The following is a 21108-nucleotide window of genomic DNA, read 5'->3' as shown; positions in this document are numbered from 1 at the left end:
CGTGGAAACAACCTGACTCCTGTCAAATAGCTGTTATTATATATGACGTCCTCCAATCTAACACCCAATTTGTACCTGAAAAAGTCAACTTAGCAGTAAATACTCAATTAATGTGAAGCAAAAAATATAAACTTTAATATACCGTAGAGAGCTTTTCATTTTTTTTGCAATAGATGTTATATGATGTAGTATGCAAAGATCGTGGAAATTTTGATAAAGAACTTCTATTCATATCAGGTTTTATTTGATAAATGTCATAAACGTGATAAATACATGAATGCCTAATTATAGCTGAAATTGTGGGTATTGTGCAGTGATGTAATAAAGAACATAACAATTTTAATGATAAATTAGTCCATAACTCTAATATAACCTAAACGACACTGTCCTCATTTACTTGATCGGTACACATCATATTTTGCCCATGGAGGTACACGAAATAGAACCGAAGCGTATGCCACTTCACCGTGTAAACGTTGTTAACGTGACTGCTGGGGATCTTGTGATTTCGTTTTACGATTTATATTTTTCTATTATTGTACGAACATAATAATGATGCCAATCACAAATGCTGAATGAAAATTATAATGGTAATTAATACGAATGACGTTTCAAGAGCACAATTTATTTTTTGTAAATTGAAATGCATTGACGAATACCATACGGTACTATATAGCTACCAACACAACAAAGAATGTTGTAATTTCTGTACAATCTTTAATCACTGAAATTCCACAAATCATGGGTTTCTTACCTTTTTCTACGGGTTTGCCCGCTTTGCAATAGTGACCATGAAAGTCTTTTTATAATTCAAATTGTCCTGCTCGACATTATAACGCATGTCAACTGTTTTATGTAAAAATCAAGTAAACTCTCCCTAGGGTTGGGGGGTATTAACAAAAGGTTTAGACTTAACACCAAAGAAACCCTATTTCGTTAACAAAATAAGAAGTCTATGATATAGTTCTTAAAAAATGTGTACTAAAAACATTTAAATGTCGGGTATGCCTTACGGTTGTTTGACGTGATCAATTTTAGACCTGGACAATACCAACAGCTATCACACCAATATTATATTTGTTAGCTATTTTTAAGATAGACTATCGTATCTATATCAAATTATTCATTCTTTTCTGCTTTTTACTTGTAATTTTATTACATACATTGTGCATCTGTGACGTAACTAGGGTTGGTAGCGCCCGGGGCAAGAAACAAAATTGGCGCCCTACCCCCCCCCCCGCTACCACTATACAAGTGCTTACCCCTGGTAAAGATGCAAACAAGATTTAAGATAAATAGCGCCACCATTGTTCAACTTTTCTTAAAATGACACAGTTTTACATGCCATCAAACTACCGTGAAAGGTCATGAGTTTGCTGGGTTGTAGCTGCAAACGTTGATGTAATAAAGTGCTAGAGTCATTAATAGTATTAGTTTCATCTTTATTGATGGGCACCAGCATTAATAGAAATTGTATTTTCTACTAACATGGCAATATTAATATAATACAAGAACGTTTCATATCGTCGGGTGCATCACATACTGGTCTATCTTGAATTTTTGACTTTTTGAGAAAATTGGTATATAGTTCTTTTTACGGAGCTCTTCCAATACAACAAATTACAGACCACAATTTTTCCTAGATAATTAGTTATAAAATGTTAAATTTAAACTATCAATGATTTTTTCAAAATACGTATTTTCACATACTGATCTATCTCGAAAAAACACGCATTTCTAGAAAATCGCAATTGAAAATCTTCGTATTAAGTTTACCTTTCTATAATTTAATTAGACTATGGATTTTTATGAAAGTGGTTTTAAATTAAAGCATATACTTAACAGATTTATTTAAGTGGAATCTTTAATTATATTTACGTATGTAATATTGCTTAAAACTACACTTAAGTTGTAGTTCTGTATGTGAAATCGTTAATTTCCCGATATCGTATTGAAAGTGCATTACATACTGGTCTATCTCGAGATAGACCAGTATGTGATGCGTCTAAAGTCACGTCTTTGTCATGATTGTTCGCGAAATCGAGATAGCCCCCAAGATAGACCAGTATGAAACGCACTTTAAATACGATATCGGGAAATTAACTATTTCACATACTGAACTACAACTTTAGTGTAGTTTTAAGCAATATTGCGTACGTAAATATAATTAAAGATTCCACTTAAATAAATCTGTTGAGTATATGCTTTAATTTAAAACCACATTCATGAAAATCCATAGTCTAATTAAATTATAGAAAGGTTAACTTCATACTAAGATTTTCAATTGCGATTTGCTCGAAATGAATGCGTGTTTTTCAAGATAGACCAGTATGTGATGCGACCGACGATATCATGGGACATATTACTATTCAACATTTTACTTGTTCATTTAACTGAAAGGCTCAATAAGGAATCGCACAGAAACTGAAGGGCGAAATATTTCGGCATGTTGCACCGAGATGACCATCAGCCGAGATAAATCAGAAAATAATAAATAACCGTCACTATACAATGATAATGTCACATTGAACGTTTTGATCAGTAAGTTGAAAGCAACAGGTTGGATATACGATGCTTGTCTGATCAAGGAGAACGCATTTTGACAGTTCAAATTTCAACTACCGCGGTTGCTTGTTTGTGTAAAACTGCTGCAGTTCATATTTCATCTTCTCAAACCTGAAATCAATACACACACATCCTCTCTAGCTATCCTATTAAATGCACACAGAATTTGTTGTTTTTAATAGTTTATTCCGGGGGGGGGGGGCACTCCAACTTTGGAGGTGACGCGTATGTAGGGCTGTTAAGACCCCCTTTTTCCGCATCGCTGGCACCCAAATACCCCATATTTTTTACGAACACATGCTTTTTCACCCGAAGACCCCCTATTTTTCCATTTGATCTGTCACCCAAAGACCCTTTCAAGTTCAATTTAAACATCAACTTTCATTTTGTTACTTATTTTGAAAAAACAAACAAATTGAAGCCATTTAGAACTAGAAATTCAATTATCGAGGTTTCTGTGGCGCTGTTTTGGTTCTCACCCAAAGATTCCATTTAAGAAAAGGTCATGTTTTCACCCAATGACCCCATATTTTTGTAATACAGTTAATACCAGTAAATCTTAAAACAACGTATGGGGCAGTTTTTTTCTACTCTATCTTTCGGAAATCTTGATCTGTTTTTTTTTAGTGTTGATCATTATAAGTATTATTTCTGCCATGATAGTTATCCACTTCCCAGTAAAAATATTGGTTGATTGGTTTGGTAAAAATAGTTAATGGTTTTAAGGGAAGCATCACTTGTGTTTTTTAAACTTAGTATTATCTGTTCTAACTTCGATGAAACCTCGATCACTTTCAAAGTAGTCTTGATTCAGGCCCGTATCCACCCGGGGCCACATACTGTATGTTACGCGTGTGAGTAACAGTCAACGACGGTGAACGATTCTCTAGCGATGGGGGTGGGGTGGGGGTTGCTCGTCTTGTCATGATAAAAAGTGTTAAGAAAATTTCTTTGCTATTTGTTTCTAGTTGTCTCATGTGTTAATGCTATTATACCAGTGTCCACTCCTTATAAAGATGAAACGGTCATCAGTGTTCACCTTTACTTAAAAATTGACTATAGTTTACATGCCATCGTGCCATAAGACACGATAATAATATCTTTCGAAAGAATGTCCTTTTACCGTCAGAAAATAATACGCCTGCCTAAATCTGATACTAATAATTATAATGATTATACACAAATAATAAGTACGTAATACGGTTATTTTTAATGACGTAATAATAAGTATTACGTGATTACAAGTGTAAAGCAGTGCAGTGTAAAAATACAAGCCTCGATGACTCTTTTCAGAACTACTAAATATTTATTTTAATACAAAATATGTCATAACAGACAAATCATCCATTTGATGCTTGTAGCAGCTTTAAAAAAGCAAACCAGTGAGTTTCTACACCAGCTTGTATGATAGATAGTTGTTTACGTAATAATGATGTCTACCACGCATGTATATTGCGAAGAATTCAGCCACTGCATATTCATACTAGTGGTGATTATCTGAGCTTTTGAAAATAATAGTGATGTACTTTTTTCGATTTCCAAATGCAGCATGTATTTATTATTTCTTCAATAAATAAACAGCTGACTAATTTACTAAGTGGCATAGAACAAAATAGTTTGCTTCAAAGTACCTCAACTGTAGTTTTATTAAAATGCGCACATAAATCTAGTGTATCTATCACAGGAAACTAAATATTATACAAACTCAATACACAAGAGGATAATTATGTTATCAACCCCGTTATCAACACGATAATCTTTGTTCTATGTTTCCTATAATTCAAACGCAACAGCATTATGTTAGGTCCTCAAGAGTTAAATACTGAACTAAAAATGATCCTATAAAACATGCCTGAATGCTCCGAGACTGGAATGTGATTTTTCTCCAAGCTTCCATTATTTCAAGCTTACAACGATATTGATATTAGCCTCCACAAACAAATCCCAACCGATCGGCTCTACTTGAAAAGTCTCATCCATATCAAGAGTTATACCAAATTGTTGAATGTTCCTGTGGATGACGACATTTATATCTTCTGAGTTCTGACCATAATGTTCGTTAAAAGCGAGGTGAAACAGTCATATTAAAGCTGTCTGCTATCATTATACTACATTAAAGTATAAACCTAAAATTATCCTGAAATATAATGTAATATCAATTTTGTTTTATTTCATGTTTAGAAAATATATAGCATAAGCTTTAAAATGGTATATCATTTGACTCAGCTTTGGAACAATGCTCAGTTGACATTAGGAACAGTGGCGTAACTAGGGTTGGTAGCGCACGGGGAAAGAAACAAAATTGGCGCCCCTCGCCCCCCCCCCCCCCCCGAGAATATCTTAGACGCTGGCAGTGGCGTAGCTAGGGGCTAAGGATACATCATACCCAAACCCAGTCTTGAAACAATTTCAATTAATTTTGGTTACTGGAAGTTGAATATCGGTCTTAAAATGCTCTTTCAATTCTCGCGTTTCACAATACGATGCGCCGCCAGCGGTTGCTTTTGGCAGTCAAATTTTCGACTCCAGAGTCGACATCACTGTTCTAGCTGCTATTGAATTTTCAAGCGAGTGTGATAATAAATATGTTGAAAAAAACTCCACGAAGGATTCCCTGTGATCAATAGATAGAAAATCTACTATAGTTGTAAATTTGTTGTTTTAGTGTGCATTCTCATGTAACATCATTATAATGACATTTAAACCCACAATGATGCATGTTCCTGTATTGTATTCGTATTACGCGGGCTTTGGATTTCGACTCATTTTCCCATGATGCACTGCGTATTTTGGCATCGATCCAGCGACCGCTGGAGGCGCATCGTACTGTCAAACGCGAGAATTGATTTTGTGCTGAAAATTTTGACTTTCATGGCTTGCAGGCAGAGTAAAGGGGCGCAGAATCGATGTTGAATTGGTAAATTTGGCGCCCCTAAGGGTGGCGGCCAGGGCACTTTGCCCCCCTCTGCCCCCCATAGTTACAACACTGATCAAGAAATATGCGCGGGTATTCAAAATGTTTTAAAACACACATGTTCCAGACTTAACCTTTCTGCAAAATTACTGTATTGATGTGTATTGGGGTAGTTTCAATGCTTTACGTATTTATAAGGCGTCATATACACAGTAAGACGCTCTACAAATATTTTGTAATAATAATAATAATAATAATAATAATAATAATAATAATAATAATAATAATAATAATAATAATAATAATAATAATGATGATGATGATGATGATGATGATGATGATGATGATGATGATGATGATGATGATGATGATGATGAAACTTTTCAATGTTTCAATGAAAACAGTGAGAGTATTCGCTGAGAGATATTTTTTGATCAGCATAACTCAAGAATCATCATAGTGAAAATGTTATTTTGTCAAAAATCCGTTGCTAGAGAGAAAAAAACGTATGTAAATAAGTGTCCCTGTTACTCATTGAGTAAAACAGGAAACAGTGAAAATTGTCAAGGTTTAAGATATTTTCATTTTGCTGGGGACATCAAACACACTTTAACTAATAAAAACAAAACCATTGAACATTTAGGAAGTGCAATTTTGTGTCCGCTGCAAAAGGGTAATACCTTCGAATATGGCAAATGTTTCTGTTCCCTTTTTTACCAATTGAGTAACCGTGGCAATTTGCATGAGAGGTTTTCCTGCCCAGCTACGAAGAGTGGTAACATGTATTGCTTAAAAAAATTAGTGTCGCTTTAATAATAATAATAACCTTCGGAAGAATGACCCTTTTACCGTCATAACATTTTAAGCCTGGCTAAATCTGACAAAAATTGAATTTTAAAATCTTACTAAAGAGACTTCGACACATTCATGACAAGTTTTAATACATTAATAATTATACACAAAGAATAAGTAAAACTTACATAACGTAATGATCGTCCCAGATTTGCACAAAGTTATTCTCACTTTATATCGCTTTAATCGCGTGATTATACGTAAAACACGTAGACAAGCTGTGTAATGTAATAGAATATCCAAATCATGCCCGATAACTTTTCCAGAATTACTGTCGATAATTAAACAAAGTAATGTCATAAACAGACAGAACACGTATCATTATTGGATGCTTGTTGTAGTAATAGATACAGCTTTGTAAAGGGACAGCAGAATGCATTTCTGCACCAGCTTGTGTGGTAGATTATTGCTCACGTGGTGATGATGTTACCACGCATGTGCTGTGCAAAATTCACCTCTTGAATCTACCTCGTTCAGCGTTCAGCGTGTGATGCGTTGGCTTAGCGTAGTTTCTTGCTTGTAAATATGCGGCACATTGATCGCGCGCGAGAAAATTTGTACACGCACCAAGTAAAGCTAAGCTAACGCAGAACACGCTGAACTTCAAAGCTAGTGCCGGTGGCTCGCGATAGATATACAGACTATAGTGGTGATTTTCTGAGCTTTTGAAAATAATGGTGACATACTTTTAACGTTTACCAATTGTATTATGTTCTTTAATACAACAGATGTCTGCTTTGATAAGTGACAGCCTAGCCAGCTACGTACAAGTAAAAAAATAATATAGTTTGCTTCAAAATACCGCAAACTGTAGTTTGAACATTCGTATTTAAATCTAGTGTAGCTATCACAAGGAGCTAAATAATACAAGCCCCATCCACAAGCGGGTAATTGTGTTATCAAGAGGATTTATAATTCTGTTTTTCCTTTAATTCAAACACTGCATGTGATGACCTCCAAGCCTGCAAGTTCAAGTTGAGAGAGATAAGAACAAAAACCAAGATTTCTTAAGAAGTCTCATCATTTATATGTTCATTTTGCACACTTCTGACGTATATGAGAAAAGGTTGAAGCTTGAAGATAATTTTTTCAATCAGATTCAATGATCTAAAATGCGAAATACAGGCAGGTTTTAACACAGGGTTGTTTGATGTGATCATTTATTAAAGGTGACCGTTCACGGCGAATGAGCCGTAAATTCCTCCCCGGTCAATTTTGTTTTATTTCGTGTTTAAAAATAAACATCATAAACTTAAAAATGGTATATCATTTGACTTCAAACGATATCCAGAAGCGGGGTTATGGTTTGTTGAACTTTGCTCCTTCAACAAAATTATAGCTTTTTTACGTTTTTACATGTGTCTCTTTTTCCACATTACTGGCAATAAATATCAAACAGTCATAATTGGCGGTCATTTCAAATCATCCCCAAGTCAACGAGGTTTAAGAAAGTTCTCTCATTGTTAACTGTTGGTTATGCATACCTGTACAAATACAACGCCTGGTAACCAACCACTTGAACAGGATTTAGCAAAAGCAAACAAAGACCAGAGCTATTAAAAGTTCTATAGCCATCTAAGGTAGAAGCTTATTATCCACTTCAACAATAGGATTATTGATTAGTTTTTGACTATCAAAATGAGACGGTGTCGGGCCAGTTTAAGTTACCGATGAATATGACCTTCGTACACATTTTACACCGTAACTCAGAATACAATTTAGGGAATTTACGGCTCAATTGTGCTGCCGAGTCACAATGTTTCTAACAAAACATTACATCATTGTCAATTCTGGACCATTATAATACCAAGAGCTATCACACTAATATACAAATATATTTTAGCTATTTTAACTTAGATTTTCTGTTCTTTAATTCTTTTTATCTTTTTCTGCCTTTTTGATGGTAATTTTTTACTCAATAAACTTGTATATTTGTGTGGAAATTGAGGGCGCTATTTATATATTTTTTTAAATTAAGTTAGCCCAATAATATGAGTTAATTCTTTCATGTCACTATAATGAGTAGTTTGAAAATGTCCATGCTATGATGTTTGAATGCTATTATACAAGTGTCTACCCCTTGTTTAAATGCAAACAAGATTTAAGATAAATAGCGCCATCAACTTTTCTTTAAAATGAATACAATTCTACATGCCATCAAACATCCGCGAACATTACAACCAAGCAAACGACTTGAAAATTGTGCGCCTTAAGCAGAGTTCATTTACCGGTATATGCCATTCAGATTGTAAAATACTAACATTAGAAGACGAAAAAAAAAACTATTTTACGCACCGACTTACCTAGATTTTTGGAGATTAAAAAAATGGCTAAAATCATGTAAAATCACTTTAGCACAGTTCATTTCCATCGTCAAAATACTAACAGGAGACTGTAAAATAAACCTTTTTTTTCTATTTTTTTATTTGGCTAACATCATGTATTTATTGATTTTGACTAAAAACTATTGAAAAGTAAATCATTTTCGCATCAGTCTAATCCACCGGCGTATTTCAGCATCTCTGCGTCTAATACCGTTATATGAGTCCTTTGACACCGTGGCTAGTACTTTCGAGCAATTTACGTCATTATGGCATAAAATCGTTACAAAACGATCTTTGTATTCGATGTGTAATAACTGGGAATCACATGCAGCCTAACTAACTCGCCGGTAATTTAAATATATTTTAGTTCTGTGTATGAAAAAGATTGGTATTCAATTGTCGTAAATTTTGTTTAATCATGTTGCTGGAAACATATTTGCTAGGTTGAAAAAAGAAGTGTTGATGTATTTTGGAATAAAACACTGTGACGTCGTCCTCGAACTGTTTGTCCTTGACTCTACACAACATGTTTGTATTTAAGCATTTATTTATTTCAATCCCGGGATTTATAGCTGATCTAAATTTGGTAAACCTTTCGATGCACTGAAACTGCTAACCTAACGTGTACATGTTATACGTCAAAATGAGGCACTTTAGAAAAGTTCAAAAGTTTAGTTGTAAACTTTATTGTTGGAAAGTGCTATAATACATTTGAACTGTAAATTGCACCTAAGACACAATAATAATGATAATCTTCACAATGGTACACAATAATAATAACCTTCGAAAGAAAGGCCTTTTACCGTCATAGCATTCTAAGCCTGGCTGAATCTGAAAAAACGACTAGAAATTTTAAAATAATCCTTCTTATAAAGAGACTGCAAAACATTCATTACATGTTTTTATACGCTTATAATTATACACAGATAATAAGTAAAACTTTACATTTGATAATGTAATGATCGTCCCAGCTTTTAACACAGTTATTCTCACTTTACTTTACTTTCAATTACGTGATTATGTAAAACATGAGTGTAGTAGAATTTCCCTATCATGCCACGACGTCTCCGAACTACTGTCGAAAATGAGTTAATATAAACAGACAGAACACGTCTCAATTGGATGCTTGTTGTAGTAGTTTCAGTACAGCTTTGTAAAGGGACAGCAGAATGAATTTCTACACCAGCTTGTGTGGTAAATAATTGTTCACGTTATGATGATGCAGGTATAGTATACGCATGTATATTCAGCCCTTGAATATTCACACTAGTGGTGATATTTTTAGTTTTTGAAAATAATGGTGATGTACTTTTTATGATTTCACATTGCAGCATGCATTGTATTCTTTAATAAAACAGATGTCTGGTTTGATAAGTGACAGCCTAGCTACAAGTAATACAAATATAGAGTAGATATAGAGTTATTTGTAATCTGAATATCCTATTGTGTCAAACTACACAATATTATATGTGACCCCTCAGCACAACTGAGCCCTGAAGTCGCCAATCATCATTTTTGAGATATTCAACCAAAATATTCTGCTTGAAATTAGCTTTAAAATGATGTACGTGTATATCATGTCTATAGTACTTGACATTTAAGTAGTGAAAAATCAATAAAACAGTCAATAAATCCTTTGTTTCCTATTGTTTATTGTTAAGTTCGATGGAGCATATCTCAATAGTGACACTGGCGACATCCGGGCTCAGTTGTGGAGGATGGTCACATATTAGGACCTAATATGCTGCAGGATCATTATGGAAAGGTTTCTATACAAAAACGATTCTCTTATAAACCATCATACGCACAGTTTCCACCACGATACACCTCAGCACACACTTCGTCCCAAGAGCTTCCAAGCAGAGAACAACACGCAGTGAATGTCTCCACCACAGTCTTTGATTACACTACACAATTGAGTGCATAGCAATGTAGGAGATGTGAAGCTTCTAGCTATAAAATGGGCCTCTTTGATTGTTTTTTGTCGAAACCTCAAGTGTTTCCTTCATCCGATCAGAATGGTTTTTTTTTATATCAAACGAATGCTAACACTTCCACACTTTTAGCCGGCCACTAGGTCAACAGATAACACAATTCAATGTTATAGCAAGGCGAATGTGGAAAATCTGTTGAAAACTACCTATCCAAGCACATTTTTGACCAAAATGTAGGTTTTAAAAGTAAAAACCTCAAGTGTTCCTTACAATATTTTTCAAATTTTATGTCATTAAAAATGAAAAAGCACACTTATATTGTTCATATTCTAGAGTCACTAGAATGGTCAATTCTCTTTAAATTGCAAATTGTGTGCAAACAATTCTAATTTCGCCTGTTTTGTCATACGGTTGTAAATTCAATGAACTATGACTCTTAAAAAAGAGCGCTTACAAATTGATATGCGAGTTGAGAGAGATAAGAATAAAGACCACAATGTCCCATCAGTTAATCCATTCATATCTGTTTAGGTGCATTTTACACACTTCTGACAGATAAGAGAAAAGGTTGAAGCTTGAAGATATATCTTGTGGCTTTTCAATCAGTTTCAGTTACCTAAAATATGGGTTACACATATGTTTGAAAATAGTAACGAAGCACACGGTTACAAAATGGTGGTATATCCGAGATTAGGAGATGAAAATAAACCTCTTTTACGCCCGACCGACCCAGATTTTGTGAGTGTTTATTTATTCTCGTAATTTTTGCTACGTGGGGTCGGGTGGGGGGCTCAACCCGCTCAATAAATTTGGGGCTGGAATACCTTTCAGCCCCCCCATAATCCTAGGCTCACTAACTTAAAAAATTGTGATAAAATAGACTGAAAATGGGTGTTTCTGACTTATATTTTGCAAAATGTTCTGACCCCCTTGGCCACCCCAGGGTGGCCCACCAAAATATTATCAATTTACAGCCCCCACCCCCCCATGTTGGAATTATTCCTAAGCCAGTGTATTTTAAGCTGTCTTCTTTCACTATAACGTAAAGTAATACTGAAAATTTAAAGCCAATCACATGACATTTAGCAGTTGCTGTCTTTTGCTTTCATGTTTATTTCTACAGCTCTGCGTCTAATACCGTTATATTAGTCCTTTGACACAGTGGCTAATGCTGTCGAGCAACGTACGTACTTCATTTACTTTAGTTGGAAGAAGGGCCTAGCGTACACCCTTGGAAATATACTTCTAATTAACGTTTCTAGATCAGAAAACATGTGTAGAAAAAGATAAGTTATGGTAACAAATTTAAAAAAAATGTCCCTAGAGGTCAACAGGGGTCAAATGTCATACATCAGGGTTGAAATTTCAAAATTGCTTAGATTTTGTCAAAAACCACGCCAGAGTTTTTCTCTGGTCATAACGATTCAGAAAAAAGTAGTTTGACCTATCTGCGACTTACCGTTCTTGAGTTATAAGTAGAAACGCTTCTTAACTATTTTGGGTAAATCCAAATGCATGCATGCAATTTTTAAATTGTCAGTAGCTATAATATTAAAATATTATAGCTACTGTTTCATGGAATACACACAATTTAAAGTTACAAACCATTTTTTTTAGTTAAAAATGTTAAATAATTGGGTCCCTCATTTATGGACTTAAATAATAAAGAAAACCCAACATTTCCCTGTTTTTTCTGTATCCAAATTCCATTAGGCATATAAAAATAATAATTATTATGTATATTTTTAAAGTGTACCAGTAAGCATAGACTCTGATGTTTTAGATGAAGCTTTTTTAAAACTTAAAAGCAATATGATTCTTGAATATGATACTTTTCTTTGTAAATAATATATGTGATCGTTAACTGTGTGACTTGTTGTAATTATATAATCATTAATGTATATTTATTGCAAGTCTTATGACGAAACTAGATTTCGCATCCATACCTATTTTACCTACTTTAGAAGTATCTTATCGATATCATAATGTGATAACACTTCAATAAAATGATAGGTTATGGTATGTATTTACTTCATTTAATTTAAGATGTAACGCGTATTGGTGTTTGGAATGAAATGATTCGCAGGACTTGTACTGGGAAGAAATTTTAAAAGCTCTATTGATTCTCGTCTCCATTCATTTTACTTAAACACTTTTCATAATTCAATTGCGTTTATTGGTTTTCTGTACAACATCAAAAGAGGTATTCACCATTATGTACTTTATGTTTTTTTGTTTTTGTTTTTTTTTTTTTTTTTTTTTTTTTTTTTTTTTTTGTTTTTCGTGATTGTTAAGTGGTGCAACCTATTTGGAAGGATTTGCTTATCATTATAAAAATAAGTATGATATTGATTTTTCAATTTTAGTTTTTGACAATATAATGTTTGGTGTCCCTGATGACCAATTCTTAAATTATCTTTTTTATCTGTAAGTATCACGTGTTTATGAGCAAGTTTCAAAACAAGAAACCAAATGTTGTTAGCGTTAAGGGCTGCATTAAGAATAATAGGGAAATATAATATTTAATTGTCAAAAAGAAAGGTAAGCTTAGCTCCCACTTCCGTAAATGGGGGTTTACCTTTTAATACCTTTATTTTGTTTTAATTAAAGGATGCATGATCATATACATGTAACTTTGAATAAATTGAATTACCCGCCATTTTGTAATAATTTTAGCATTTATTGTGTGTGGGTGTGGGGGGGTGTGTGTGTGTGGGGATGTTTTGTTGGTGGTGTTTGTTTTTTTGGTGAGGGGGGTTGTGAGTTTTGTAATTTGTTGATAATTTTTGTTCTCATAATAAAAGTTCAATAAACATTGAAAGACAAAACAATGTCTAAGGTATATAGTCTGATAATATATATACTATAGCCATTGCGATTTGCTTGACCGTTTGGATATAGTAAAAATGACAGAATAATAGAAGGAAAAACAACCCTGACACTGACCGAATTCCAGCTTAAAACAAATAATAACCTAAACCTAAACGGGAACCTTGGTCTAGTTAAATTATGAGCATGTTTTGTAAATTGTCATAGCAACATATTCATGTTGTTTTAATTAGCAGCACATATTACCCATTTTACATGTTACCTGAAAGGTAAATTAGGTAATTCTTGGCTGAATAACTGATTATCAGTGCTACTATCACACAGTATCAGTGTAAGGTTTTAATGCAAACACTGAGTGGCCCAGAGTCAATAGTAACATTGAACGTCTTGATTGAATAGGAGGTAATAGGATGATCATGATAATACTTTTGATATTTGGTATTTGCTCTGGTAAATCCCCTAGAAGGGTTTAGTAATGTGTATTCAAGCTGTCAGAAATGCTATGGCTGGCTGATCCTGAACTTGTTCACCACGCTCGAAGAAACGTTATTCTTGCTATTGTAACTATGAAACATTCCACAGAAAAATTACCAACCATGAAGGTATGTGTACAGATTGTCTTATACGTTAGACATAATAGATATCATCTGCTCAAGATAAATTAGGTAATACTTGGCCAAGTACGAACACCCCTTGCGTGCACGCTTAGTACGCTACATGGACACAACAGGTATGTTCGAGCTTGGCCAAGAATTACTTATACCCAGGGACAGGCGATTTGCGCGGAACTTTCTTTCCGCGCAATTCCGCGCAATTTAGGTATACATGATTTGCACTGAAAAAAAAAGTTCCGCGCAATTCCGCGCAATTTGCTATTTTTTTCCGCGCAAATCGCCTGTCCCTGCTTATGCACTTATCAAATGCAACCCCGGCCCCCGGGGACCCGGGGATGGCCGGGTCGTGAGCCGTGGATTTTGGGTTTGAAAGTTCAAGTCCCGGGTAAACACCTGGCCAGTCCCGGACCCACCCGGACAAAACTCTCAGCCACTCCCCGGCCCCCCGGGACGAATATCTGATGCAAACCGATGCAAACCCCGGGTATTCCCCGGCCCAAGTTCCCGGCCTTGAGCATCATAGGCTTGGATATGGTTTTAATATTATTGCGGCAATCTTGTCATGCAGGCTCAAATTTCGACTGCCGAGCTCTGCACATGTTGGGTGGATTCAAAGGCTTCAAAATATAGGTCTACATGTGTGTCCCATTGCAAATACGTCAGTTACTCACCATGTTGCGGAACATCTAAAAACGATAAACAAAATTAGGTTACCTAGATTCTCGTCAATAGCGCTGAGCAGCATAATTATATCCTCTCCTTCCTATATTAGATTTAGGCCTATATACTTGCTCAACTGTTTGAGTATCAACGCACGGGCTTCAACGTGCACAGTTTACCTATAGATAGGCATGGAATCTAAAAATTTGATATACGCCTACCCCTTTTGGTTTGGAATAGATCAAAGTAGCCTACATCTGATGTCTACGTTTGGAAATCGCAATGTCTCTAGTAATTATTGTTAAACGCTCCAACATGAAAATGTAATATAGTTTTAAAAATCTGTATATTAACACAAGATATTGAATTCAATTTTTATATCATGTATGTAGCCATGTAGCAGTCGATCGCAGATGTCATAGATTCTTTCAGTTCAGTTCAGTTCAGTTCAGTTTTATTTTCATCTCAACACACATACATATAAATAACATGATAGAAAGAAACATTTTGTAATAAATTAGTAACAATGCAATGCCAAATAATTTACAATTGAGATTCCAATATTAATATTACAAAATAATATTTTAATAATGTGGTATGAGAGATGTGGATGCCACAGAAACGCAAAGCGTGCAAAGTTGTGGCACCCATTTGAAGGTTACAGACAAGTCTATAGCTTAAATACAATATTCGATATTTATAAGGTTACAAATTCTATGAATGCCATAGACAGACAACATAAAGTCCGAAAAATCAATGAAGCATAAAATGCGAACTAAAGCAGCGCATGTAAATCCATCATGCAGGAGAAAAGCACTTTAAACATCATCATGTAAATATCCATTGACGAGGTTTTGTTTGATTATCACGGTCAGTTTTGTTTTTGAGTGTAGGCCTAATAATTTAAAACTTTACTCTCGGCAGGTTGTTAAAAACTTTTTTTTTAAACCAAAACATTTGGCATAAATAAGCGTACAGCAGGCTCTCGTTTGCACATGCATATCCAAAAGCCAGTGTGGTCTGGTTAACCATGCTAACTTTAGAGTCTCGCTAAATAACAGCTACATGGCCTACTGCAAAATTTTGAAAAAACAGCCAAGATTTTGTTTTTGGAATGGATTATGAACAGTAACATTAATTTGGCGACTCAGTGGATTGTTAGTATATATCCACGGCTCAAGTACGGCTAAGTGAAAGGATTCCCCGGCCCATAAATGTGGGCATCCTTACTATCAAACCATGACCATGTTCACGGCCTATATTTTACTGGTTGGAAAACCCCGGGTAAGTTACGACATAATCCCGGCCCTCCCCTGGGTAAGTCCCGGCCCAATTTCCCGGGGTTTTAGACGACGTCAATTCTTATACCAGTCCCGGCCAACACCCGGCTCCCCGGGACACTTTTTGAATCAAATCCCGGGTCACATGATGTCAAGTCCCGGACCATCCCCGGGTCCCCAGGGGCCGGGGTTGCATTTGATATGTGCATTATACCTATAGCTATCTTGTGGTATGATTCGTGCTCAGGGTGCGGACGGCGATGTCCAGTATCACGGGACGGGCGAAGCGACCACGCGGTTCGCAGGCCCGCGATACCACGGCTGAAATGTTTTTTGCTGGCCCATGGGCACAACATAATGATTCCCCCTTGGCCCCCACCACTGTAACCTAAGTTTTTTAAGAACTCTTGCTTCAAGTTGCATGAAGGCAAACGCCATTATAACAATGGTAACTGACGTCATTTGCAAAGATTAACTACACAATCTTCAACTTTATAATATATGCGCAAATACAGGGTGTATCAAAATGATTGGTACCGGGATATGTGACATTTTCAAAAATATATTAAAAATATAAAATTGCTAATTAATATAGTTTTTTTATTATATTTAGAAAGGGGCATAAGTTAACTTATTGATCTAATAATCTGAAGATAATAGGTTGATTCATCTGAAGGCTATTGTCATTTAAACGAAGATCGTCGTAATCATAATTTTACTTACACAACACAAGATGAATAGGTTCACTGCTTGAACTATTTATTGCATACATGCTCTCAATCAATATCTCATTTCAGTCTAAATAACTTAAAATTGCTTTACATGTACCTTTAGAAAGTTAGTTCCTGAAGAATTTGCCTTACGACTATGGCAGTGTGAGGTGAAGCCCCATATTGAATGAACTTAACACATGGGATGCATCCATTCTGTAACTGCCCATATCAAATTTTGAAACTGTAAGTTATACATTTATAGCATGTTTGCATGGGATACTCCTTGCTCTTGGAAACTGTCTTCTAAATCTTCTCTGCACTATAGCTTCGTGTCAACCAGTAATTCTTCATTATGAAACCACGCTGAAGTGTAGAATACTGTGGAGCCATTCTAACATCTCACATCTTCTCTGGTCTAACCTAACAGACACTGTCTAGAGTCTATAACCATTCTGCCACACCATCTACTTGCATCTAATCTCAGTGCCTCTTATACTACAATTTAAATTACCATCCTAAAAGGTATTACTCTTACCCACTAAATATAAATTAGATCATTTATACGTGTACATTATGAATGAGAAATATGCAAGGACAAAATAAAACATTTCCAAGATTTTCAACATTTTCATTCTCACTTAAAGGTATTTGTAGTAAAATATACCTTTGAAAACGGCGCACTAATGATCCAGCGTTGAAAGTGTAAAACACCTACTTTCCTTTAGAATCATGTAACTTCTAAACGGAATAAGCTATCTTAATGATCTAAAATTCTTAGAGAAGATAAAACTAGTATAATTTCAAATATTAAAACAATTAACCCCAAACTGGTACAAAAAATAGTAAAATAAATTCTGCCAAAATGAAAAGTCGTCGGTACCAATCATTTTGATACACCCTGTAACAATAATATCGAAGTCGTATTATAGATGTTGTATACTCCCAACAGCGTCAACATCTCTATATCTTCGTGTCAAAATAAAGGCCGAGCACTCATTCCAAATAAGGATTTGAGATCTTATCATATCAATAGTAAATGCACCAACATACACGTAGCTAGAAATTCACACCAAAAAAATTTCAAGTGGTAGGGTCACACACAGAAGATTAGAAAGACTAGTGCTTCAGGAATGCGAGTTGACTCGGACTATTAAAAGAGTGATACAAAAGTTTTCAGAAGTAAAACAATATGAATTCTCAATTCTTTACAGAAAGAAAATAAGAGTTTGAAGATGAAGAGGTACACCTGGTTCTTGACGATTGTTTCAGGTTCAGTCGGATTCCTCTCAGGACTTTATCTCAATACCACGGCAAGGTAGGGTTCAACTTCAATATGACCTTGTTTCTATGTCAAGTTGGAACTTATTATTCATACGTTGTTACAACGTTCAACCGGACGTAATAGGGACGTTTGAATAATACATGTACGTTCACAACTTAAAGTCGAAACAACATCATTATTGCAATGGAGCAATGACGTTATATCAATGTCCGAAAATCAATGTCAAAAAAAAAGTTGTCACAACACGAATACGAGCTGACAAATTGACGTACTTACAACGTAGGTGACAACCTAAGTATAACGACAGCGAACGTCGTGAAAACGTAGTACGTTGGCTGGGATGGCGGAAAACGGAAATCCGTTTGAATGCAGAGACGACGAAACTTTAGTCCACGCATGAAGTCACCACAAGTGAACCTTCCATTTCATTTATCAGCTTAGTCTTACTTATTTCATGAAAGGAACATCTTCTATCCAGTACGTCATGTGAAATCGTCACGCAACAAAAACAATGCAACACAATATCTTTCTGTTAGGAAGTCTAGAGTTATGTTTTATTGTATTTATATTTTATCAAACAGCTACAGAATAGCATTTAGGAAACCGATCAACATGTCAACGATCACTACACGATCGGAAGGCTCACAATTGGACCCCCCCCCACTCCCAGATCAGCGGAATTTTACATGGTTTAATCGCAAAGCTTCACAACAGTTAAGGTAGGTCATATTTCCTTAACACGGTGAATGGTTTTGCTGTCACTCTTTTTAAATTGAGTGTATTACATGGTTAGACATATGCTTTTCTACTGATTTACTATCAACTGAATAATTGTCGTTATCATTATTAAGTAATGTTACGTATACTTATTTACCTGACGTTTTGAAACCGCGACGATGAGATCAACCGTGTGCACAAAGTAATCCAACTTCAATAATGGCAGACGCCTCTGTATTACTCTCTCGGTTTCTGGGACAGCTAACCCTGTCAATGATATAGTTAGGTTGTTATATGTTAATATAAGCTTAATTCGTGCTTTCTCTTATATGTCTATCTTTATCTATTCAGTTCCAGTTGTCTTCATTTAATTTAATTTACAGGAAGAAGATAAGAAGTCTCTTCCCAAATGAGGACATGGCTTCAGTCGTAGTTTCTACCGCCTCAACAGTTGTATCATCGCTGTTGCACTTCCCGCCCAATGCGGAACATCTTATTCCACTCAAACCACATCGAACATGTGCCATTGTTGGCAATAGTGGCATTTTATTAAACAGCAGTTGTCAGCAACATATAGACAAGAAGGATATGGTGATTCGCTCGAATATTCCGACTGTAAACGAATTCAAACTTGACGTAGGCAATAAAAGAAATATAGTAACCATGAATCGAGTTGTGCTGAAACAGCTTGTTGGGGCGTTTAATAACACAAAAATACATCCAAGACAGATGAGAAATTTCAGACAATACAACAACTCTATACTTTGGTTTCAGTTGGATCTCACTGACGAAGTTAGGCCGTTACTGACAACTCTTGCTGATCGTTGTAAGAAGGCACATATCTCAGTTTACTTCGCATTTTCAACAGTCTCAATCAGGAATATCTCCAGAACGTAAGTGAATGGTAAATATTTCACCCTTTATATCCAGGATCATATTACAGTGACTTCAAATGTTATAGCACGACTTATAAATAGAATCATAATTAGCCCTATGCGAACGTTGGTACCTTAATTTATGACCTGGTGACGCAATAACTACTTTTAAAACGGCATTCATTTGAAATGTTTAAATGAAAACGTGACTCAAGTTGTATTGTCCCTCGTCTCTGTTCATGGTATTCTTTGACGATCTGATAAGTGAAAAATCAACTGGCAACTCCGTTGCCAAGCAGCAGAAATCATCAGCTGTACACAGATCGTCATTGCACAATAGCATCGATAAAGAAAACTGTCAGTTTTCGAAACGTCTGCAAGTAAGTGGAAACCTTTGGACTAGTTGTAAGAAATTACAAATACCAGTTTAAACAATTAACAGTTTTGTAAAACGTACATAACTCATTAACAGCAATAAATCAAGCAAGTTTTCAAAGTATATGATTTATAGAATGAACTTCTGCAAAACATCAAGGTGTTTGATTTTTTCATTTTACTAATTTAGATAATGAAAATCGATTTTTTTTTGTCCTACTTCGACCAACAATACCTCGTCTACCCTTAAAGTCAAGCGTTTGCTAGGATGAGCTTAGAGTTCCACATCTACATCTGAAAATAACACTCACTCAGTTAATCTTATATAAAAGGATCACTTTTATTATAGTGTCAATGTATTTTAATACATTAAAATGTCACAAATATGATCTCTCAATTCACATCAGTTTTGTATGTCGATATTACGTTGCGCTATTAGAGTTTTACAAACAGTTTGGACGCCGTTAATCGAGGGAGGGACATGGAGTATAACATTATAGTAATGTGACACATACATGAATTAAAACGTTATTAGCAACACCACTATGTTAGTCTACAAATAAGTCATACATTTCTGCAAGTGTTTACTCATTTCTTCTGAAATTATTTGCAACAGGTTTCAAATGTTGCTTTTCATATTATACTAATGTTAACAAATGTAAAGAAAAAGGGTGTCACAAACTAACGAACTCTGAACTAACGACCTCACTTCTGATGAAATCCCACGGATGTGGGATGAAATATCAAGTAAGTCACAATTTTTGTTGAGAGAACTGTTTAAAATCTCTGTTTATCACGAACTCTGGACTTGTTATCATCTTTTATCTTTGTGTGTTGTCTTGTCACTTTGCCTTTGCTAAGGATCCTGCTAAAATCGAAAGATTATGCCATTAACCAAATTTGAATTTGTTATCTTTTATCACTTTTGCAGACTATGGAATATACCGGAACATTTACCTTCTGCGGGATTAATGACTACGACTGCAGCATTAACCTTTTGTGATAAACTATCGTTATACGGATTTTACCCATTTAGCACCGACCGAAATAATAGACCAATTCAGTATCATTATTTCGACAAAAGCATATTAAATTACACCTTATCCAGACATAAAATGCCAGCGGAATTCAGTGTTCTTCGACGACTTCACGATTCAAGGATAATCAATTTGAA

The 21108-nt window shown here is 35.2% G+C and overlaps 1 protein-coding gene across 1 annotated transcript in view; it reads right to left on the bottom strand.

Annotated features, from left to right (window-relative positions):
• Window positions 1-6660, bottom strand: part of LOC140140027 (uncharacterized) — a 186269-nt gene extending 179609 nt beyond the window's left edge. The window contains exon 1 of the mRNA XM_072161839.1: window positions 6460-6660. The gene's annotated coding sequence lies outside the window, so the exon portion shown is untranslated. The remainder of the gene's footprint in view (window positions 1-6459) is intronic.
• Window positions 6661-21108: the final 14448 nt, after the last annotated feature.

This window comes from Amphiura filiformis, chromosome 18, assembly GCF_039555335.1.
Source record: "Amphiura filiformis chromosome 18, Afil_fr2py, whole genome shotgun sequence".
NCBI classification, from domain to species: Eukaryota; Metazoa; Echinodermata; class Ophiuroidea; order Amphilepidida; family Amphiuridae; genus Amphiura; species Amphiura filiformis.
The sequence above is the reverse complement of the archived record's forward strand: the minus strand, read 5'-3'. Positions and strand labels throughout refer to the sequence as shown.